The sequence below is a fragment of the Carassius auratus genome, unplaced genomic scaffold (genome assembly GCF_003368295.1).
Source record: "Carassius auratus strain Wakin unplaced genomic scaffold, ASM336829v1 scaf_tig00022400, whole genome shotgun sequence".
Lineage (NCBI taxonomy): Eukaryota > Metazoa > Chordata > Actinopteri > Cypriniformes > Cyprinidae > Carassius > Carassius auratus.
The window spans coordinates 302,797-321,826 of record NW_020525181.1 but is presented as its reverse complement, the minus strand read 5'-3'; the positions used below and the strand labels follow the sequence as shown (position 1 = coordinate 321,826).

General features: G+C 39.1%; 1 long non-coding RNA gene across 1 annotated transcript; it reads left to right on the top strand.

Annotated features, from left to right (window-relative positions):
- Positions 1-6,737: 6,737 nt before the first annotated feature.
- LOC113077357 (uncharacterized) lies at positions 6,738-19,023 on the top strand. Its single transcript, XR_003281309.1, has 2 exons — positions 6,738-6,830; positions 17,846-19,023. It is a non-coding gene; the product is annotated as an uncharacterized LOC113077357 (long non-coding RNA).
- The last annotated feature ends 7 nt before the right edge of the window (positions 19,024-19,030 follow it).

Below are 19,030 nucleotides of genomic sequence, written 5' to 3'. Positions count from 1 at the left end.
AAGCCTTTGATTCTCTTTATTTTCTCGTCATATCTCCTCTTTGCATTAGAATTTAGTTGGTCCCACAATGTTTTCTTTATCCCGCTGCATTTTGTAGGATTATATTCTTTTTTTCACGCTAATTTTTCATTATTTTCATGCCAGAACACTAGCCTCCTATGCCAGAACATGTTAACTGGCCAAACATACCCATAATTCTTTGCCTTCTGCTGACGTTGCCGCCCAGTTGGTCACATGCGTTAGCGATCTGCTCTCGCGAGACAGCGCTGCGTGAATATGCTAGCGCAAATGCAAACAAATTGTTTACTTCGTAAAACTAATTAAAATCAATTTTATTACTTCTTTTTGTTTATGTTTGGTGTTCAACAGATAAAAAAGTTTAATCCAAAAAGCAAAACTGTTAAGTTGTGGTACATAATTTCACATAAATGACAAAGAATTTAATTATAGAGCAGCAAACAAGGCTATAAGTAAGGGGCCGTTCACATATCTTGTCTTTTGCGCTCTCAAGTTTGTTATTTCAAATGTAGGCACTCCGTATGCGCGCTAATAATGCAAGCGACGCGCGCTCATTTTTCCAGAATCATTTGAGTCAGTTTGGGGATCGCGAATCATTTGAGTCATTTCGGGAGTTCAAAGCGGGTTCGCGAATCATTTGAATCAGTTCGGGAGTTCGGAGCGGGATCGCGAATCATTTGAGTCAGTTCGGGAGTTCAAAGTGGTTTCGCGAATCATTTGAGTCATTTCGGGAGTTCAAAGCGGGTTCGCGAATCATTTGAATCAGTTCGGGAGTTAGGAGCGGGATCGCGAATCATTTGAGTCAGTTCGGGAGTTCAAAGTGGTTTCGCGAATCATTTGAGTCATTTCGTGAGTTCAAAGCGGGTTCGCGAATCATTTGAGTCATTTTGGGGATCGCGAATGAGTCATTCTACGAAACGGGTGCCATTTCCATGTTGCAGTTTTCCAAATTTTATACCAGAGATACCAGAGGAAGTCATCTCTTGGAGGCCAGAAGAACCTATTGGCACCAACACGGTGCATACACTTTACAAGGGCATGTGTTTCGTCTGTTTCCATGATGATCCCAGGATAAAGGTCATTATCATATTTAAGCATGCACCACTTCCCAATGAGAACTTCACTATCCCAAGCAATTGCTTCTGTTTGCACCTTTTGGACTGTTTTGTTAAAAGAGAAATGCTGTGTGGTGAAGCACTGACATCTTAGCTGGTTTTGTGTGGAGCACATGCAACTAACTTCCCGGTAAAGGATTTCTCCTGGAGTAAATGTGACCACTTGGTGGGATTTCATTGTGGATGGCACTGGTGGAATCTGGCCTGGCATCTTTTCCATTGCCTGCTCCACTGATTCAGATGCTACATAAAACAACTTAACAGTTGTAGAGGTTTCAGTGAGTGCCTTATATAGCTCATGGGCATCGGGTATGTCACGGCTGTTGGTCACAAGCTTGTCCGCTGTTCTTTTCAAGATTCCCCCAACACTGTCAGGATCCCCCTTGCCATGGCTTGCCTCAAAAAAGTTCCATGTTCCACCTTTCAGTCCTCGTCTTGCGAGCTCTGTGAAATTCCCTTTCTGTCTGTATTGGGTACAAGGTCCATCACTCAGAAAGTGTAGGACAGATACATCTGGGTATGTGGCTTGTAGATACTTCAGCACCGGATTCATGTGTTCCCATATAGCTGGGGGGCTTTTGTGTTTGGAGGGTGACGCAGAACCTGATTTTACCAAGTGAGACATGTTCCTGGGACAACATCGTTGTTGACCCTGGAACAACATTGTGATTAACCAATCAGATTTGAAGAACCAGTTTATAGATTTTGTGAAGTTTATGCTTAAAATCAGTGTTTGGTGCTTGTACATCAGTGTCATTCATCTATCATTTCCTCTGATTTTAGGGATTACTCATGGTTAAGGTTAGGTTTAGGTGTAGGGATATGGTTAAGAATATATTTTTGGAGTAAAATGTTGTTCCAGGGTCAACAAAATATGTTGACCTAGGAACACATCGAACTTGGCAAAATCAGGACGTGCGAGGGTGACACTGTGCTAAAACAGATGGGCTCTTTTTCACCACCTATGTAGAAAACACCAGTGTGCAGAGTAGCTTGTTGTTCTGAGCTGTGTTTGCATGTGTAGTTTTCAGAGAAGTCAATGTGGATCACTGCCTCTTCTTTTGAAAGGTTCTTCTTCAACTCTCTGCAGTAGGAGTACTGTTGATTTATGTTGAATGTGTGTCTTTTGAATTTATGGAGAAGAGTGTGAAATAACTCCACAAGATTGTCTTGTGTGTCCTCCATTGTTTTCTTCACTGTGATCTTTACAGTGCTTGGACCCTCCCTCGCATCTTCCCTTGCTTTCTCTGCTGTGGCCCATTGAGTGAATGCAACCTTTGCTGTGCCATCAAATCTGGAGAGCTGAACAGTCTTGTCTTTGCATTCCTCGCACTCATCATACATGCACATTTTCCTGGAGGTGTCACATGTTATCATTTTAGTCAAACTCTCGAGATCTGAAGTGTCTGTGAGCCTCAAATTATGCAACTTCTCAATGACAAATCTGAGATTTTCATGGATCTTGCACAGACACGTGTTCCTGTCAGAGAGAGTGGGATGTACAACCCAAAATGGGCGAAGCTGACAGAAAAGGGAGTATGATATGTTGTTTGTGTTTTCAGTAAGACATTTTTTGTGAAGATTTTTCATTGTGTCAGCCAGAAACCTTTTCTGCTTCTTCACCTTTTTCTTGGTAATTGTTTGTTTTCGTCCAGTCGTTATCCGACTGTTGTCATCTCGAGTGAAGAAGGTTTTGACTTTGGACTTGAAAAGCAGCAGTGAACCTGTTTGTGGGATTTCTGTTGGTGGAACAGAGGTCTTCAGTCTGAACACTGCAACACTTCTTTGATTTTCTGATTTTGGAGCTTACTCTGCCCGTCTTAGTTAATTCATCTATTTTTGAACGAGGGGAGTCATTCTTATTTAAGCGCTTATATCTTTTTCAGTATGTCATCACGTTTTCTTTCCTTTATAGCGATTTCTTTAGTTTTTCAATTTCTTTGCGTAGTGTATCCCTGTTCTTCCTGGAAAGTCACTTTCCTTCTTTATGTCGCCTGAAACAAAATAAAAATCTACTGGTAACTTAGGGGTTTAAGTCATGCACACCGTATTTAAAACAATTACTCAATGATAGGCCTGCTTCTTATTCTCTACATATAATCCTAACTGCACACAACCCTGACCTTGATGATCTTAACTGCTGCTTTGACTGTTGGGCAGGATCTGGATTTAAAGGAAAGGTGTCCAGACTGTGCTTCCTAGCCTCTAATTTATCTTTTCTCTTCTTGTTCTGCTTCCTCCACTTTTTACGCAGCTGATGCTTCCCTCCCTCACTTAGATCACTAATCTTCTTCTTTTTTCCTTGCTCTACATCCCGTCTCCATCTCTGACGCTCACTCTCTAGATATTTTTGCATTAATAATGTAAAATAAAAAATAAAAACCAGTTCTCCCTTTCTATTTTGCATGACGGGGTGGTTGGTTTAAGGAATGTCAGTACTTTCCTGCTTTTGTTCTTGGCGGCAAAGAAGGCTACAATGATGTCACTTCCACTCTCTGATGTCATTTAAAGCAACAGTACATTATTTATAGATAGAACAAGTTAGTGTGATGGGGTGGTAAGTGAAACTGAGGGACGCAAACAAATAACAAAATATTTACAAAAAATAAGCTTTATTTTGAATTAAATATATCTTATGTGAAAAGGGACACGCACAAAATCCTGAAAATAATAAAAGAAAAAAATAAAATAAATACATAGCTTATTTGGTGATATTTTAGATGAAAAATGTTGTTCAACACGGACATGTGAACTTGGCTATGAACTAAAACTAAATGATTAAAATAGTATGTTATTCTTTAAAAAAATATATATATATTTTTTAAATCATATATCATGTTAAGAAGAACACTTGAATGAATACATGTAAGCTTTGTAAACCCATTTTGGGACATGTTTGTGCCTTATGCATCTCATCAAATGTTGCGGACCCAAACAGCACCCGTTTTGTAGAATGACTCGAATCATTTGAATCAGTTCGGGAGTTCGAAGCGGGTTCTCGAATCATTTGAGTCAGTTCGGGAGTTCAAAGCAAATCATTTGAGTCAGTTTGGGGATCGCGAATCATTTGAATCAGTTTGGGAGTTCGGGGCGGGTAGGCGAATCATTTGAGTCAGTTTGGGGATCTCGATTCATTTGAATCAGTTCGGGAGCTCGGAGCGGGTTCTCGAATCATTTGAGTAAGTTCGGGAGCTCGTAGCGGGATCGCGAATCATTTGAGTCATTTCGGGAGTTCAAAGCGGGTTCGCGAATCATTTGTATCAGTTCGGGAGTTCGGAGCGGGATCGCGAATCATTTGAGTCAGTTTGGGAGTTCAAAGCGGGTTCGCGAATCATATGAGTCCGTTTGAAGTTCAAAGCGGGTTAGCGATTCATTTGAGTCAGTTCGGGAGTTCAAAGCGGGTTCGCGAATCATTTGAGTCAGTTCACTAACACTAAGACATGACATATCAAAACCTACATTGTCCAGACAGAAGAGAAACTTAATGTTTTCTCTGAATAAAGATGGTAAGATTAGCAGTGCTGCATTTTTCTCCAGATCTGCAATATCTGTTTACACAAAAACAACAAAACAAAACAGGTTATTCGTACACATTATATTTTAGCTGTGATGGTGTTTTTGGAAACCCTGTAAATTTGAACAAATAACAACATCTAAATAATAACATTATTATTTTGCTTATTTTTTAAAATTCAATTATTACTATATAAAGACTGAAATTACTGTAATTACTTAGTCAAATAAAATATTTTTATAATTTATTTTACACTTCATGATTTCAAACATTAATCATTAATTCGTATGTGAGCAGAGTAGCATCCAAAATCAAAGTACTTCTGCTGAGATTCTGAAGTATGCTCACAATGGACACTTTACTACTCCATGAGAACACAGGAGAGGATTTATGAGTGGCAGTGAAGCAATGCGACTGAGGTTGTAAAAAATGTAAAAAAAAAAATTCAGTTCAAAATGTCTCAGTTCACATTACTTTAAACTCCGATCTCCGTGTGCAAGTGTTTTGTTTGCATGTATGTCATTGCAGCAGTATATTAAACTTTAATTGTAATTAAACTGACTGGAACTACCTGTGAATCAAATTATTTTAATGCACACCTTTTAGCCAATCAGAATCAAATATTCAGACAAACCATGATATAAATAGATTTATTAGAGAAACCATTCAACAAACCAAGCAACTAATGGTTGAGTTAAGGAAAAAAAGAACACTTTTTGTGTGGTTGTGTCAATTTGCTAAAGTAAACAGTAGTGTTCCTGTAGCTCAATTGGTAGAGCTTTGTGCTATCAAGGTAGGGGGTTCGATTCCCCAGGAACATATGATTGGTAAAAAATTGATAGCCTGAATGCACTGTAATGCTGTGTTCACACAAAACACGAATAGAGCATCTGGCGCAAATGATTTCACTGTTATGCTGTGTTCACACCAAACACGAATAGAGCATCTGGCGTGAATGATTTCAATGTTAAGTCAATGCAAAGGCGCGTTTACACGTGTCTGGAGGTCTCGCGGCGTGAATGAGGTGTTTAGCGCGGTGCGGAAGACACAAATTTGCCTCGTTTGCGCGAATGGCACGAATTGAGCGTCTGGCAGCGATAGGCGCGTTACGCGCGAATGGTGCTTTTTGCGCATTTTGCGTTTGTGGCTAATTCATGTCTGTTGCCCGAGTTGAAAAATTTTAACATTGAAATTTGAAATTTGCGTTGATTCGCGCCGTGTTAACCAATCAGGATCCTGCTAGTAGTCACTCATTCAACATGCAGGAACGACTAATGTTGTCAGTGAGCAGTCAACCGGAGCTATATGACAAAAGTTCATATTTCTATAGAGACAGGAATAAAAAGGACCTATATATATAAAACATATTAATAGATTAACTGAATAAAGGCCAAAGAAACGTTTCTTCTTATCCCAAACTAATTATATTTTATCTTGAACCACTAACATCAGAGCCAGTGCAAAAATCAGAGCCAGTGGCAAAAATCAGAAGGTCTAGCCGAGGTGAGGCTGCTCTCGGCGGATACATGATGACGAAGCTCCCGCTGATCGTGTGGTGCTCACGTCTCCGAGATCGGCGAAACACATTTTTTAAATAGTCTTTATAAATAAACCGCATATTTGAGTTTAAAACAACTACATTCTCACCTGAAATACTTTTAAAAGTACATTTCATGACACGATAACAGTAATTTTTAGAAAATTAACCGGATAAAAATGGCGGTTGAAAATGCTGCGTGAACTCAGCTGGCAGAAGCCCCGCCATGACGTGAATTCACGTCTGTTGTGAAGTTAATTTCACGTGCAAATGCAGCAAATTTCACGCGCGAATGATCTCAAAATCTTCAAGCGGCAAAATAGACGCGGTAGAGACAAATTTGACGCTCTATTCGCTTTATTTGGTGTGAACAGCGAATGAAAGCAGCACACATACAGCACTCGAGCGCCATCTAGTGTTCTTGATCAGGATCGTGGCAGCTCCCACGATAAGCTCCTCTATCCAATTTAAATATAAGGAAGTTTGATAGCATTTATTATACGTTAAACGGACAATTGTTTTTCATTTAAATAATAGATGGTGCCATCTGGCAGATTTTTAAAGAACAATCGTTTAAACAGGATCGGCACTGTGATCTCAAAATCTACTGTCTCTCACTGGACCTCAACAATCACTGTTGGAAAGGGTAAGTGAAGGATTTTTTTTTCTTTCCTGATGAACAGTGGACAGTTTTAACTGCTTAGGACAAACAAGGGCCTCATGAACAACCATCACAAAACAAACAAACAGTCATTAATCTTTCAGGTTACAACACAGTGTCGAGTACGTCAAATTTTGAACTGGTTCATTTGTGAAAAAAAGTAGCTTATCCTAGTGAGTGCTATAAAAAAAAAAACATGCAATATGCCTCAAGTTGAATGCAAACTTTAAAATGTTATACATAATACTCATGTATTGGCTATTTGGAAAACAACATAGTGTGCACGATGCTGATAAAATATTTTTGAGATAAGCTTAACTGAGCAGCAAAGCTGAGCAAAACTATTAGATAATAACAGCATAGTATAAAAGTAAACATTAAAAGTTAAGCACAATTGTGAGAGAGAAGAGAATGTGGACAGCCGCTGGACATTCATTTGTTTTATTAGCGTTTCATCAGGCTCAATGTTAAACACAAATAATTCACTCTGAAGCGTGAAATAAAATAACCCTGACAAAATCAGAAATACAAAACAAACGAAAACAATTAAATACAAAAATAAATAAAATCACCAAATAAATTAACATTAACAATCAAGAGAAACCGATGAGCAGGATCCACTCAAAAAATACAAAAATATAGATACATTCAATGTCAATAGAATTAAGTGCAATCAATTTGTATAACATAAAAATAAGTCGCAGTTCCTAATAAAAACAAATAGAAACTAAAAATAATATAAAAGTTGGCAAACATGCCTTGCAGTAAAAAAGCATCACAACAAACTTTTCATAGATTTACATTCAACTGGACAATTTTGGAATTATACTAATGTTTCCAGACATTTTTAGTAGTGAAGAAAATGTCACATGCCACGTTATATGAAAAACACACATTGGAGAGAAACACTGGCTCTCATTCAACACATAACTAATAATGAACTAATGCAACAGCCAGCAGTTTATCCAGTAGACATTACATGCAATTCCTAATATTTATGAAAGGTGCAATATCAATTCAATTTACCTGGATGCAGATGATTTTAAATAGTTCACCAGAGGATAAATAAGACATTTATTTTGAAATGATATTGAAAATGATATATGACATTGAATAATGATAATGTTACATAAATGTTATGAATAATGGTTTGTAAGGAAGCTGCTGGAAGTGTCCAATCTGACCAGGAATCTGACCAAAAATAAAGAAAAAAAAATTACACAATGTAAATAAATAAATAAATAAATAAATATATACAGAGTGAAGAACTCAGGTGGGAAGTTCTTTTCTGTTATGTAGGTAACATTTTGGTCAAACATCAGGTCATTTCATTTAAAGATTATTAAAACAAATTAATTAGAAAGTGCTTTTCGGTCACACATTTTCAAGGAAAACTATTGACAATGACATTATTAATCCATCCAGAAATCCATATTATTGGACACTCTGCTAAAATAAGAATCATTGTTGATGATGAAAAATGAACTTCTGACTTGAGTATCTCGCCAGAGTCAGTCATCAGCTTTCACAGAAGCTCATTCTGTGGAATCTGAAATACAGAACAAAGATCATAAATGACTTTCACTTGCTCCACTTCTGTCTCCTGCTTTCCGGCATCTGTTACATCACTGGAGTTTGTGCATTAATGAAATTTCTTTTTTAATGCTTCTTTATAAAAAACAGCCTGAAGAAAACCACGTCACACACATACAATCACAAAAATGGTTTAAACCTGACTAAACATCACCTGCTACACCTTTGCAATCTCCAGCACAATGTTTTCTCACACTTTATCATCTGAAATACTTACAAACTTGACTTTTTTTCCTGAAGAAGAATACAACAACAGCAGCTGCAGCCAGCGACAGAAAAACCCCGACAGCAATCCCTGCTGTTTGACCTGGAGACAGAGCTTGAGTCCCACCTGAGGTAACTGGAGACAGAGAGGCATAAGAGTAAAACACAGTACACTGACAGGGATGGAGTTCACAGAGCGAAAGTGAAAAGTGAAAGTGACATGACATTCAGCCAAGTATGGTGACCCATACTCAGAATTTGTGCTCTGCATTTAACCCATCCGAAGTGCACACACACAGAGCAGTGAACACACACACACCCGGAGCAGTGGGCAGCCATCTATGCTGCGGCGCCCGGGGAGCAGTTGGGGGTTCGATGCCTTGCTCAAGGGCACCTAAGTCATGGTATTGAGGGTGGAGAGAGCACTGTACATGCACTACCCCCACCCACAATTCCTGCCAGCCCGAGACTCAAATTCACAACCTTTCGATTGCGAGTCCAACTCTCTAACCATTAGACCACGTCTTCCCCTGTTGCTAGGCTGGTAGCAATAGTCAATATATAGACTTATAGCGCAATATATGTACATGACCTCAATCATTTTTGGTGATCCAATACTTTAAAATGTAGGTCACCCTGTTTTGTATATTCCACCTTTGCAGCTTCTCCTACATAACCTGGTTTAGTCGTGAGGAGCTTGTTAAAATGTAAAACATGCTTCTACAAACAAAGTTTCATCTGCAGATTTGGTCTGGTTTAGGGATCTGTGCCTTTGTGCATTCAGACATCTGACTGCTGAGTAGTGATTGTGTTTTTCAGCAATAGTGTGCATCCTTCATTTACAGCGAAAAGAAGGTCCAGGAAAAAAAAAAAAAATCTGTGGATAGAAGAATCTCAATACAAGTCTGCTGTGCAATTTTCTTTCTTTCTACTTGTTACTTTGCACTTGCAAAAAAAATAAATAAATAAAAGAATTACTATTAAAAACCTTAAGGTACATAATGTTTGGATATTACCACGATCTAAATATTCTCAAAAATTAAAAGTTTGTTGTCTTTTGAATGTTCCGTGGGGGTCTGCCTCTGGGTCATGGAGCGGGTCTTTCAGGATGCTGGGTATGAAAGTCCTGTGAGCAGGTTGGGGTCGAGGATATCCTGACGAGGTACCCAACATCTTTCCTTTGGTCCATAGTCCTTCAAGTCTACCAGATACTCCAGTCACCCACCACGACGTCGGGAGTCTTGAATCTCTCGTACAGTGTAGATGGGTTCAGCGTCAATGGGTGGTAACGGGGGGTCTTCATCAGGGACCGGGTCTGTGGAAGGAACAGAAACAGGAGCGTGATGGGGCTTTAACAGGGAAGCGTGAAAGGTGGGGTGTATCCGATATTGAGCAGGTATGTGTAGACGATAGGTGACAGGGTTAATTTGTTGCTCTACTGGGAAAGGTCCTATATACTTAGGGCTGAGTTTTCTACAAGGTTGTCTTAATCGGATGTCTTGAGTTGCGAGCCACACCAGTTGGCCAGGTTGATATGTGGGGTTCGGCCTTCGGTAAGTATCGGCAAAATGCTGGTGACGATTCACGGCCTGTTGGAGATGATGGTGGGCCTGGTCCCATACCCTCTCACTGTTTTGAAACCAGGTATTAACAGCAAGGACTTCTGAAGGCTTACTGGACCGGGGAAACAACGATGTGTCCTGAGCCTAGGACACATTGAAACTGGGTTAGGTTAGTGGATGACTGACGAAGTGAGTTTTGTGCATATTCTGTCCAGATTAGGTAACGGTTCCAGAGGTTTTGGTTCTGATGGCAAAAGCGACTGATGTCCTGAATCTTGCGTTCAGTTTGTCCATTTGCCTGGGGATGATAGCCGAAAGTGAGAGATTGAGTAGAGAGAAGAATGCCCGCCATACCCATGAAAAGAATTGTGGTCCGCGATCAGTTCCAAAACACATGTTCGAAAAGGAGCTCAGCAGTCTCAAAGGCTGTGGGAAGAGCTCATAATGGTATTAGTTTGCAGGCCTTAGAAAATCTGTAAATGGTTACTAAGATACACGTTTTATCATCAGAAACAGGGATGTTGGTTACAAAGTCTACCCCGATGTGGGACCAAGGGCGATGTGGAATAGGTAAGGGGAACTAGCTTTCCTGTGGGTAGCCGACGTGGGACTTTGGTCATGGCGCAGAGGACGCATCCCCGGATGATCTCTTGGACGTCCTCGTGCATTCCTGGCCACCAGTACTTGCGCTGCAAAGAAGCAAGAGTTTTATTTACACCTGGATGACCGGTTCCCACTGAAGAGTGTACTTGGGGGATAAGAGCCCTGCGATGATCCTCGGATACGAATGTCTTTCCAGGTGGCACGCGGGTGGAATGGGTTGTTGTTGAGATTGTTCGCGGAGTATTTCATCTAAGTCACCTTGAATGGGAATAACAAATAACTTGGTGGGCAACATGGGCTCTGGCTCCTCAGGGGTTTCCTCAAGGGCGTGGAGACGTGACAGAGTATCAGCTCTGGTGTTCTTTGATCCGGGACGATAAGCTATCTGAAAATGGAATCTGGTGAAGAATAAAGCCCACCTGGCTTGACTAGGATTGAGTCTCTTGGCTTCCTTCAAATATTGGAGGTTCTTATGATCCGTCAGCACAAGAAACAGCTGTCTGGCCCCCTCCAGCCAGTGTCTCCACTCTTCCAACGCCAGTTTCCTTGCTAGGAGTTCTCGATTGCCTATATCGTTATTTGTCTCCGCAGCAGACAACTTCCTAGAGAAAAAGGCACAGGGCATAGGTTTAGTTGTGTTCTCTTAACATTGGGACAGGATGGCGTCGACGCCGACTATGAACTTCTTCTCTGGATCTGGATGTTGAAGCTGTGGTAAAAGCGTTTTTCAAAGCTTGGAATGCCTGTTCAGCTTCACGGTTCCATTGGAGAGTCTTGGGTTTTCCCTTTAAGAGAGAGGTAAGGGGGTGCGGGAAATCATACTGTATTGATTAATAAATCTGCTTGATGGTCTCGGGTGTTAGCCACGATGTAATGGCTTGAGTCTTTCAATCGTCCATCTTCACCCCTTCCTTGTTGATGGTGTACCCTAGGAACTCAATGGATTGCTGGTGAGAGACACACTTCTCAGCTTTGACAAAGAGGGAAAATTCTCTGAGACGTTGGAGTACTTTGGCATCATGATACTGGTGATCGTTTTCACTGGGTGAGTAAATGAGGATGTCATCTATATAGACGAGAGCAAAATGGTTCAGGTACTCACAGAGGACTTCATCCAAGAAGCTTTGGAAGACGGAGTGGGTGTTTACTAGACCGTACGGCATCACCAAGTATTCGTAGTGTCCAGCAGGGGTGATGAAAGCCGTTTTCCACTCATCTCCCTCTCTAATTCTGACCAGGTTGTATGTGCTCCGTAAGTCTAATTTGGTGAAGACACAGGCAACATGGCATCCCGGAGCTGCTATCCTGGAACCAGATTGATAGCACAATCCCAAGGGTTGTGTGGGGTAAGTTTGGAGGCTGCTAGGGGGTTGAAAACATCTGCAAAGGAGGCATAACAAGGTGGGACATTGACAGACTGGTTTTCCTTGGGACTCTCAATGGACGTGGAATTTAATGATATAGCAACAGGCTGGTTATCAATATGGGACATGGAATGATTTACTTTGGCATTTTGACCATTACAACCCCACTTAAGTATTTTCCCCGTGGTCCAATCTATAAAGGGCTGGTGTTGAATCAGCCAAGGGCGGCCTAGTATCAGTTCTGCATGGCTATTGGTAAGTATGAATGGAGTGAATAGTTATTGGTGTTCAGGTTCAACACAGAGAGTGCGATTTGAGAAGTCACGTACCCCTTATTTATAATTTCTCCTGTGATTGCGTAGATGAGGTAAGGCTTTGAAGTTCGAGTCCTTTGTAGACGAGGGGTCTTAACGAACTTTCTTGAAATGAAATTTCCAGCTGATCCGGAATCAACAATGGCGGTAGCCTTGACATCGAGACCTCTAAACTTCAACTTCACAGAGATGGTTAGTGTGTTTGAAAAAGAGGGTTGAGGAAGGACCGAACTTACCACTAACCGTGAAGGATGAGATGGACAGGTGCGTATGAAATGGTCCCCTCTCCCTCAGTACAGGCACAATTTTTGTTCTCTAAGACGATTTTGTTCCTCTGGAGATAATCATTGGGAATCTACTTGCCTCTTTTCTGGTGGTGGCTCAGGAGTTTTCTCAGGTACGCTTCAGCAAGGAACATTCTCCACTGGGTGTGCTCCTTGATAGCAGGACTGTAACCTCAGGTGAACACGGAGAGCTTGCTGCATGAATTTTTCCAATCCCAGATTATCATCGAGTCGAGTTGGAGTCGGAGTGCAGGATTTAGTCCTCGTCGATACACAGTTAGCAGGCCTACTCTGAGACGGTCTTTTTGCCCTGTCACAGGTTTAAGAGCTGATCGCTGACTGAAGAATCCCCCACCGGACGTCCAAACACTTCCTTGAAATGGCCGATAAAATTCTGTAAGGAGCAGGGGATTGTGGATTCCTGGAACTATAGCGCTTCGGCCCAACTCGGTGCTGGTCCAGACAATTGTTGTATGATAAACTATATTTTTTATCTCTCTGTAGGGTACTTGTGTGCGTTCTGCTCAAGTGCATGTGAACATTGTAGTAAAAACCCATTGCAATCTTCCTCTCTACCAGAGAAGGGCGCTGGTCGGGATATAGAGCTTGCCATATACACCGATGTGGGAGTGGGACTAGCAGAAGCGCTGTCCTCCGGCTGCGCTGAATTCATCCTTGTGTTTTAGATCAAGCCTTCTGTCAGGATAGACTCGGGACAAAGAGGTAGGTGAATTCAGAACAGTGTATTTATTTAAAAGGTAAAAGTGCTTGGTGAATCCTTAGTCCTCAGGTGCACGGTAAAAGCTACGTTATTCAAGTGCGGGCTGTATGGTAATCACATGGAACGGGATAGCAGACAGGTGAGTTCGCTTGGTACAGAGGTGTCAAAGCCACAGATCGCTCACTAATTTTCTCTTCCTTCTTAGATGCCGAAGACAACATCAACTCAGGACAATCACAGGAGACTACAGCGACCATCAAATCACTGGATGCTAAACGGTGATCCGCGGTCCTGAGGGCAGCAGAACAAGGACACAGGTTAGTGTAACACAAAGGTGAGTATACAATACGTCTGGCTTGCAGGAGCTCAGGAGACAAGTGCGATGAGACTGTTCTTGTTGGAGGCTTGACGGCGAACTGAGGTACGGGTGAGTGCTTTTTATAGTGTCAGTGATTGGCTCAGTGATGCGGGGCAGGTGTGGCGGTGGAGACCGGGCTTGCCAGATCCCTGACAATAACACTCAACAAAATGTTTTTATCGTAACACGCTATCTGTGTAATGTTTAAAATAAAAGTGTATTGGAGGTTGTTTTACAAGAGAAAATTTTTTTCTTTCTCAGATTTCTACTTCAAAATGTCATGTTGCTGTTTCTTTGTAACCATTTATAAAATCACTTACTAAGTGGAAATTGATTTTACACTATTTTTTAATACTGCAACAGTAAATTTGTTTAATATTCTAATTGTGCATTTTTAAAAGGCAATCAGTCTGTATCAGGTGACAGATCACTTTCTGCATTCGCATTGTCCGTCATCACATCACTACTCATTTGCATAAAGTTCAACTAGCAGTCGTCACTAGAAGTCACCAGCTTTCACTTGCTTTGTTCTATTTATTGTAACATCTCAAATTATAATGATTTCCGTATTCACTACTGATGCAGTTTTACTGAAATACAGGACTGAATCACAATATCGTGAGTAGTAAATAACAGAGATTTAACAGTTTAAAATACTCTGTAAACAGTTGTTACTATGCTTTTAGACAGACAGATGCCAGTCTTAGCTTGCATTATCAATGCATTAAAGGGATAGTTCACCCAGAAATGAAAATTACCCATAGAGTCTTTCCAAACCTGTAAAAAAAAATGATTGTGCTGAACACAAAGGAAGATATTTTGAAGAATGTGGGTAACTTAACAGATTCTGGTCCCCATTGACCCTTATATAATTGAAAAGAAATACAATGGGAGTCGATGGGGACCAGAAACTGTTTAGTTACCCACATTCTTCAAAATATCTTCCTTAATGTTAAAAAACATGAGCGGGATAGAAGGATGACTTTGAATAATTTTTGGCTGAACTATTTATTTTAATGCTGAAGAAATTGAAGGAGTTCAACTGAGAAAAATTATAGACACAAATATAAAAAGTACAAGTAGATTGGTTTGTCTTTCAGTTGACTACAGCTTGATTTTGACGTTGAATCCTCAACCCACTCACATCATATCTCTGTGAGCTCACATTATGACTTATAGTTGCACATTTCAAGTCTGGAGGAGACTTCCTGGATAAAGTGACAACAAACAGTACCAACAATTCAGTCACACAGTGGTTACTCTAGTAAAAGCCATTGGTTCCGAGTTTCTAAAATTGTGATTTCTTAAATATACTTTTGATCGCCAGTGATCACATGACTTGGGTTTTGTGAGGTCTTGCTTTTAGGGGGAAACGTCCAGCCACCTTTCTACATACAGTTAAATTAAAACAACATCTTGTTGATTTCCTATAATTGGAAATGAGATTCATCAAGACGCATGGACATGTTGTCCATCTTGCATGTTTAACAGTTCAATTTCAGAGAATTTAGGTTGAGGCATTGAAACTATGTAAATAATTTAATAATAAAGCGGGAATGCATTAGACTCACCGGTGACAGCGAATGTCTTCCTAATGGTGTTGATGCTGTTGGTTAGTTCATAAACACCACTGTCTGTATCTTTGATGTCTGTGATGGTGAGATCTCCAGTCTGACCGTTCAACACCAGTCTGCCTCTGAATTCCCCATCATGGGCATCATCATACGTTGTGGGGTTATTGTTATTTCTTACTCTAGCTATGAGAGTGCCTCCAAACCTCCAGTCTATCACATCATCTTTCTTTATTTCAGTAAGACTAGGGAACAGAGTGGGAGAGTCTCCCTCCTTCACTAACACAGTTTCACCAAACACACCTGGAAAACAAATAGGAAGAGTTATCTGAGAAATCTGTTTTTAAGGCACAAATGCACATCTGAATGCTATGATTATGTTACATTTTCCACCTGAATACATTTTGAGGGCAGCAGAGGTACATTTTTACTAACTCCTACCAATAAATCAGTACTTATGTGATTAAATATTTCCTTGGTTTTCACCAAATGTCTATGGTTTGTTGTAGATCATTGTTGTAGACCCTTTCGCTGCCTCAGAAGTATGTCTGAAAGACCTCTCTATGTAAAAGCTGCCTTAGATTTTGGAAATCATAATAGATTTCAGTATACACTAAATGTGACCCTGGAGCACAGCAGTCTTAAGCCTCTGGGGTCAAAATTATAGATTTAAATTTTATGTAAAATCATTAGGATATTAAGTAAAGATCATGTTCCATGAAGATATTTTGTAAATTTCCTACCTTGACTATAACAGAACTTACTTTTTAGTAATATGCATTGCTAAGAACTTCATTTGGACAGCTTTAAAGGTGATTTTCTCAATATTTTGATTTTTTTGCACTCTCAGATTCCAGATTTTCAAATAGTTATATCTCAGCCAAATATTGTCCGATCCTAATAAACCATACGTCAATGGTAAGATTACACTTAAGATTGGTTTTGTGGTCCAGTGTCACAAATACTTAAAGTAAATGAACAATAATCTAAACAATGTAAAATCTGGATATCCCATTCTGTGCTTTTTAACCGAAACTAACAGGGTTCAAAATGAAACGGATTTAAATATATTTCATATAGAAATGTAACAAATGATCAATATTGACTAACTATCAGCAATCTGCATATCCAAAACCAAAAGCAAACACTAGAATAAACACCTACGGAAATAGTACAGCCCTAAAAACAAACAAAAACACGTAATATAACAGATATCTTTTAAAATGCAGTACACTTTCACTATTACCCAAATACTGTAAAAAAAAAAAAAAAAAAAAAAAAAAGTACAAACATTTGTGTATTATTATTTTACAAAGAGAAACCGAAAGTGTTTAGAAAGAAACATATATATTACCTTCCATATTGAATAAGAACATAAAGAACAATGTGATGCTTTTCATACTGCTGTTGAAATCAACAACAATGGAGTTTCTGAAGACGGTCAGCTGATAGGTCGGAATCGTATTACGTCACGTCGCAATGCATTGTAGGAAACGCGTGCTCTGTCTGAAATCGCTCACTCGTTCACTCATTCACTAATCCCTATATAGTGTATGGCAGTTGAGTTCACTATAACAGGAAGGAGTGAACAAATAAATGAAATGAACGGATTCGGACGGTGACGTAGCCTATACACTGCGCGTGAGACTTGGAGCTGTTGCAAAACATTGCTACATGTGCTTTTATATTACATGTACCCTATTTATAAAATAATATTAATAGCAATAATACTCAAAACGACTTGATATTGCAATTATACACCTCCGCGTAAGCTTTGTGGTTTCATTGATCGTATATAATTAATTTCTTGTAATGCTTTTATGTTCATAAATACTGAGGACAAAAATAACCGCCCCGCTCCCACGGATTATCTATCTAGCTCATATTCTACTGTCAGGACATAATGACAGGTTTCACAAATAAATTTTTACAAAAGTTACCTACTTCAGCTTTAACTTTCATATTCATCCGTGCAAATTTACTAATCAGAAACCTTTTTTTTCTGTGGTACTGAAATAATTAGAAAATTATAAGGTTTCCATTAAAAACAGTACAACAAAAAGATGTTAAAACCATGTATTTGTTGAACACTTAAATATTAAAATATTGTGAAATGTCAAAGCCTTCTATTGTCTGTTTGGTATATTTAGTTTTATTTTTGCATTTGTTTATCTTTAACACTGGCATTTTTATTTTATTTTTTTGTGTTCATGTTCTGTAATTGTTATTCATGAAAAAAAGAAGAAAAAGCAAGTTAAGCGTCTTGTTTTGGTGAACGGTGGGTTGTGTCTAAGGTGAATTGTTCATCAATATTATACAAGAAAGTCTTCCAGCATACTGTATATAACAAAGGGAGAGAATAAAAAAAATATTGTTATTATCATATTACAGTTCCTAAATTTTTTAAATATTTTTCTTTACCACAGGAGCTCTGTCCCGAGACACTCTCGAGTTACATTGAGACTGATGATTCCCCAATCTTCTACAATGAACTTCACATAGGATGAACTGTTTCCAGTTTCAGCAAAACAGCAAGGATTCATTATGGATGACTGCACCTTACCACTCTTCACTAACACTGCCTGCATCACCTGGGCCACAGAGAAAACAATGCTACTTTTTTCTGGTCTTTCGATGGTTGCATTTTGTATAATTATTTTTTGTTAACATCAGTGTTATTGTTACCAGTATTTTACTTTATGCACCTGTGTGACTCAAAATTGTGCTTTGAGTACTTTAACTTTTATAGACTGAACATAAAAAAAGACAACAGATTAAGAATATTTTATTGTTTTATTCTGTGATAGCATGATGTCACACAACTATAAATAAAAAAAGAAATCATTTCAAATCTTTGGTAAATAAATGAAAAGAACAAAATCAACAAGTTCAAACTCTCACCAGAATTTACTATTTACATTCACATCTGATCAGAAACACAGATGGGCACATTCACTTTAGGTAATACAAACTATATATGGGTAATAAATGAATAAAAATATGTAGTATAGCAAAAAAAAACAAGGTAATTTTATACTAAGAAAAGAAGCAAAACAATTAAAATTGGATTTAAAAAATAAACTAAATCCCTGCAATAAAGCTGCCGGAGCTTTCACAAACAGTGTCAGTCACGATGCACAGTTCTTGAATTAAACACACGTGTTTCTCACCATCTTCTAGAAGAAGACAGTGTTAAAAGTGTTATAGAGAGATGACATTAAGATTGAACATGCACATGCTGTATGGAAAACACACGTTAATCAGAAAAGCACTGCTTTAGTACAACCACATTCTTATATGATCTATACACAGCCCTAAATCGACTTATAATCGAGAAACAAGTTATACATGTGAGATTTTCATTAGATTTACATTAGATCAACAGTGCACAATCACATCTAGAGCTCCTGATTTTGAGGTATTGCAGGTTCACATAAAAAGAAATATTATTTTGGTTCATCTTAAAAGATTATATATATATTTATATAGAGCATATTGAGGCTGCATCTCTTTACTCATCAAAGGAATGTCTCCCCTGGATCATAGCAACTGTTTTCAGTGCAATCTGAAAAAAAAAAAAAATGAAATTAAGATTCTTAACATAGACACAC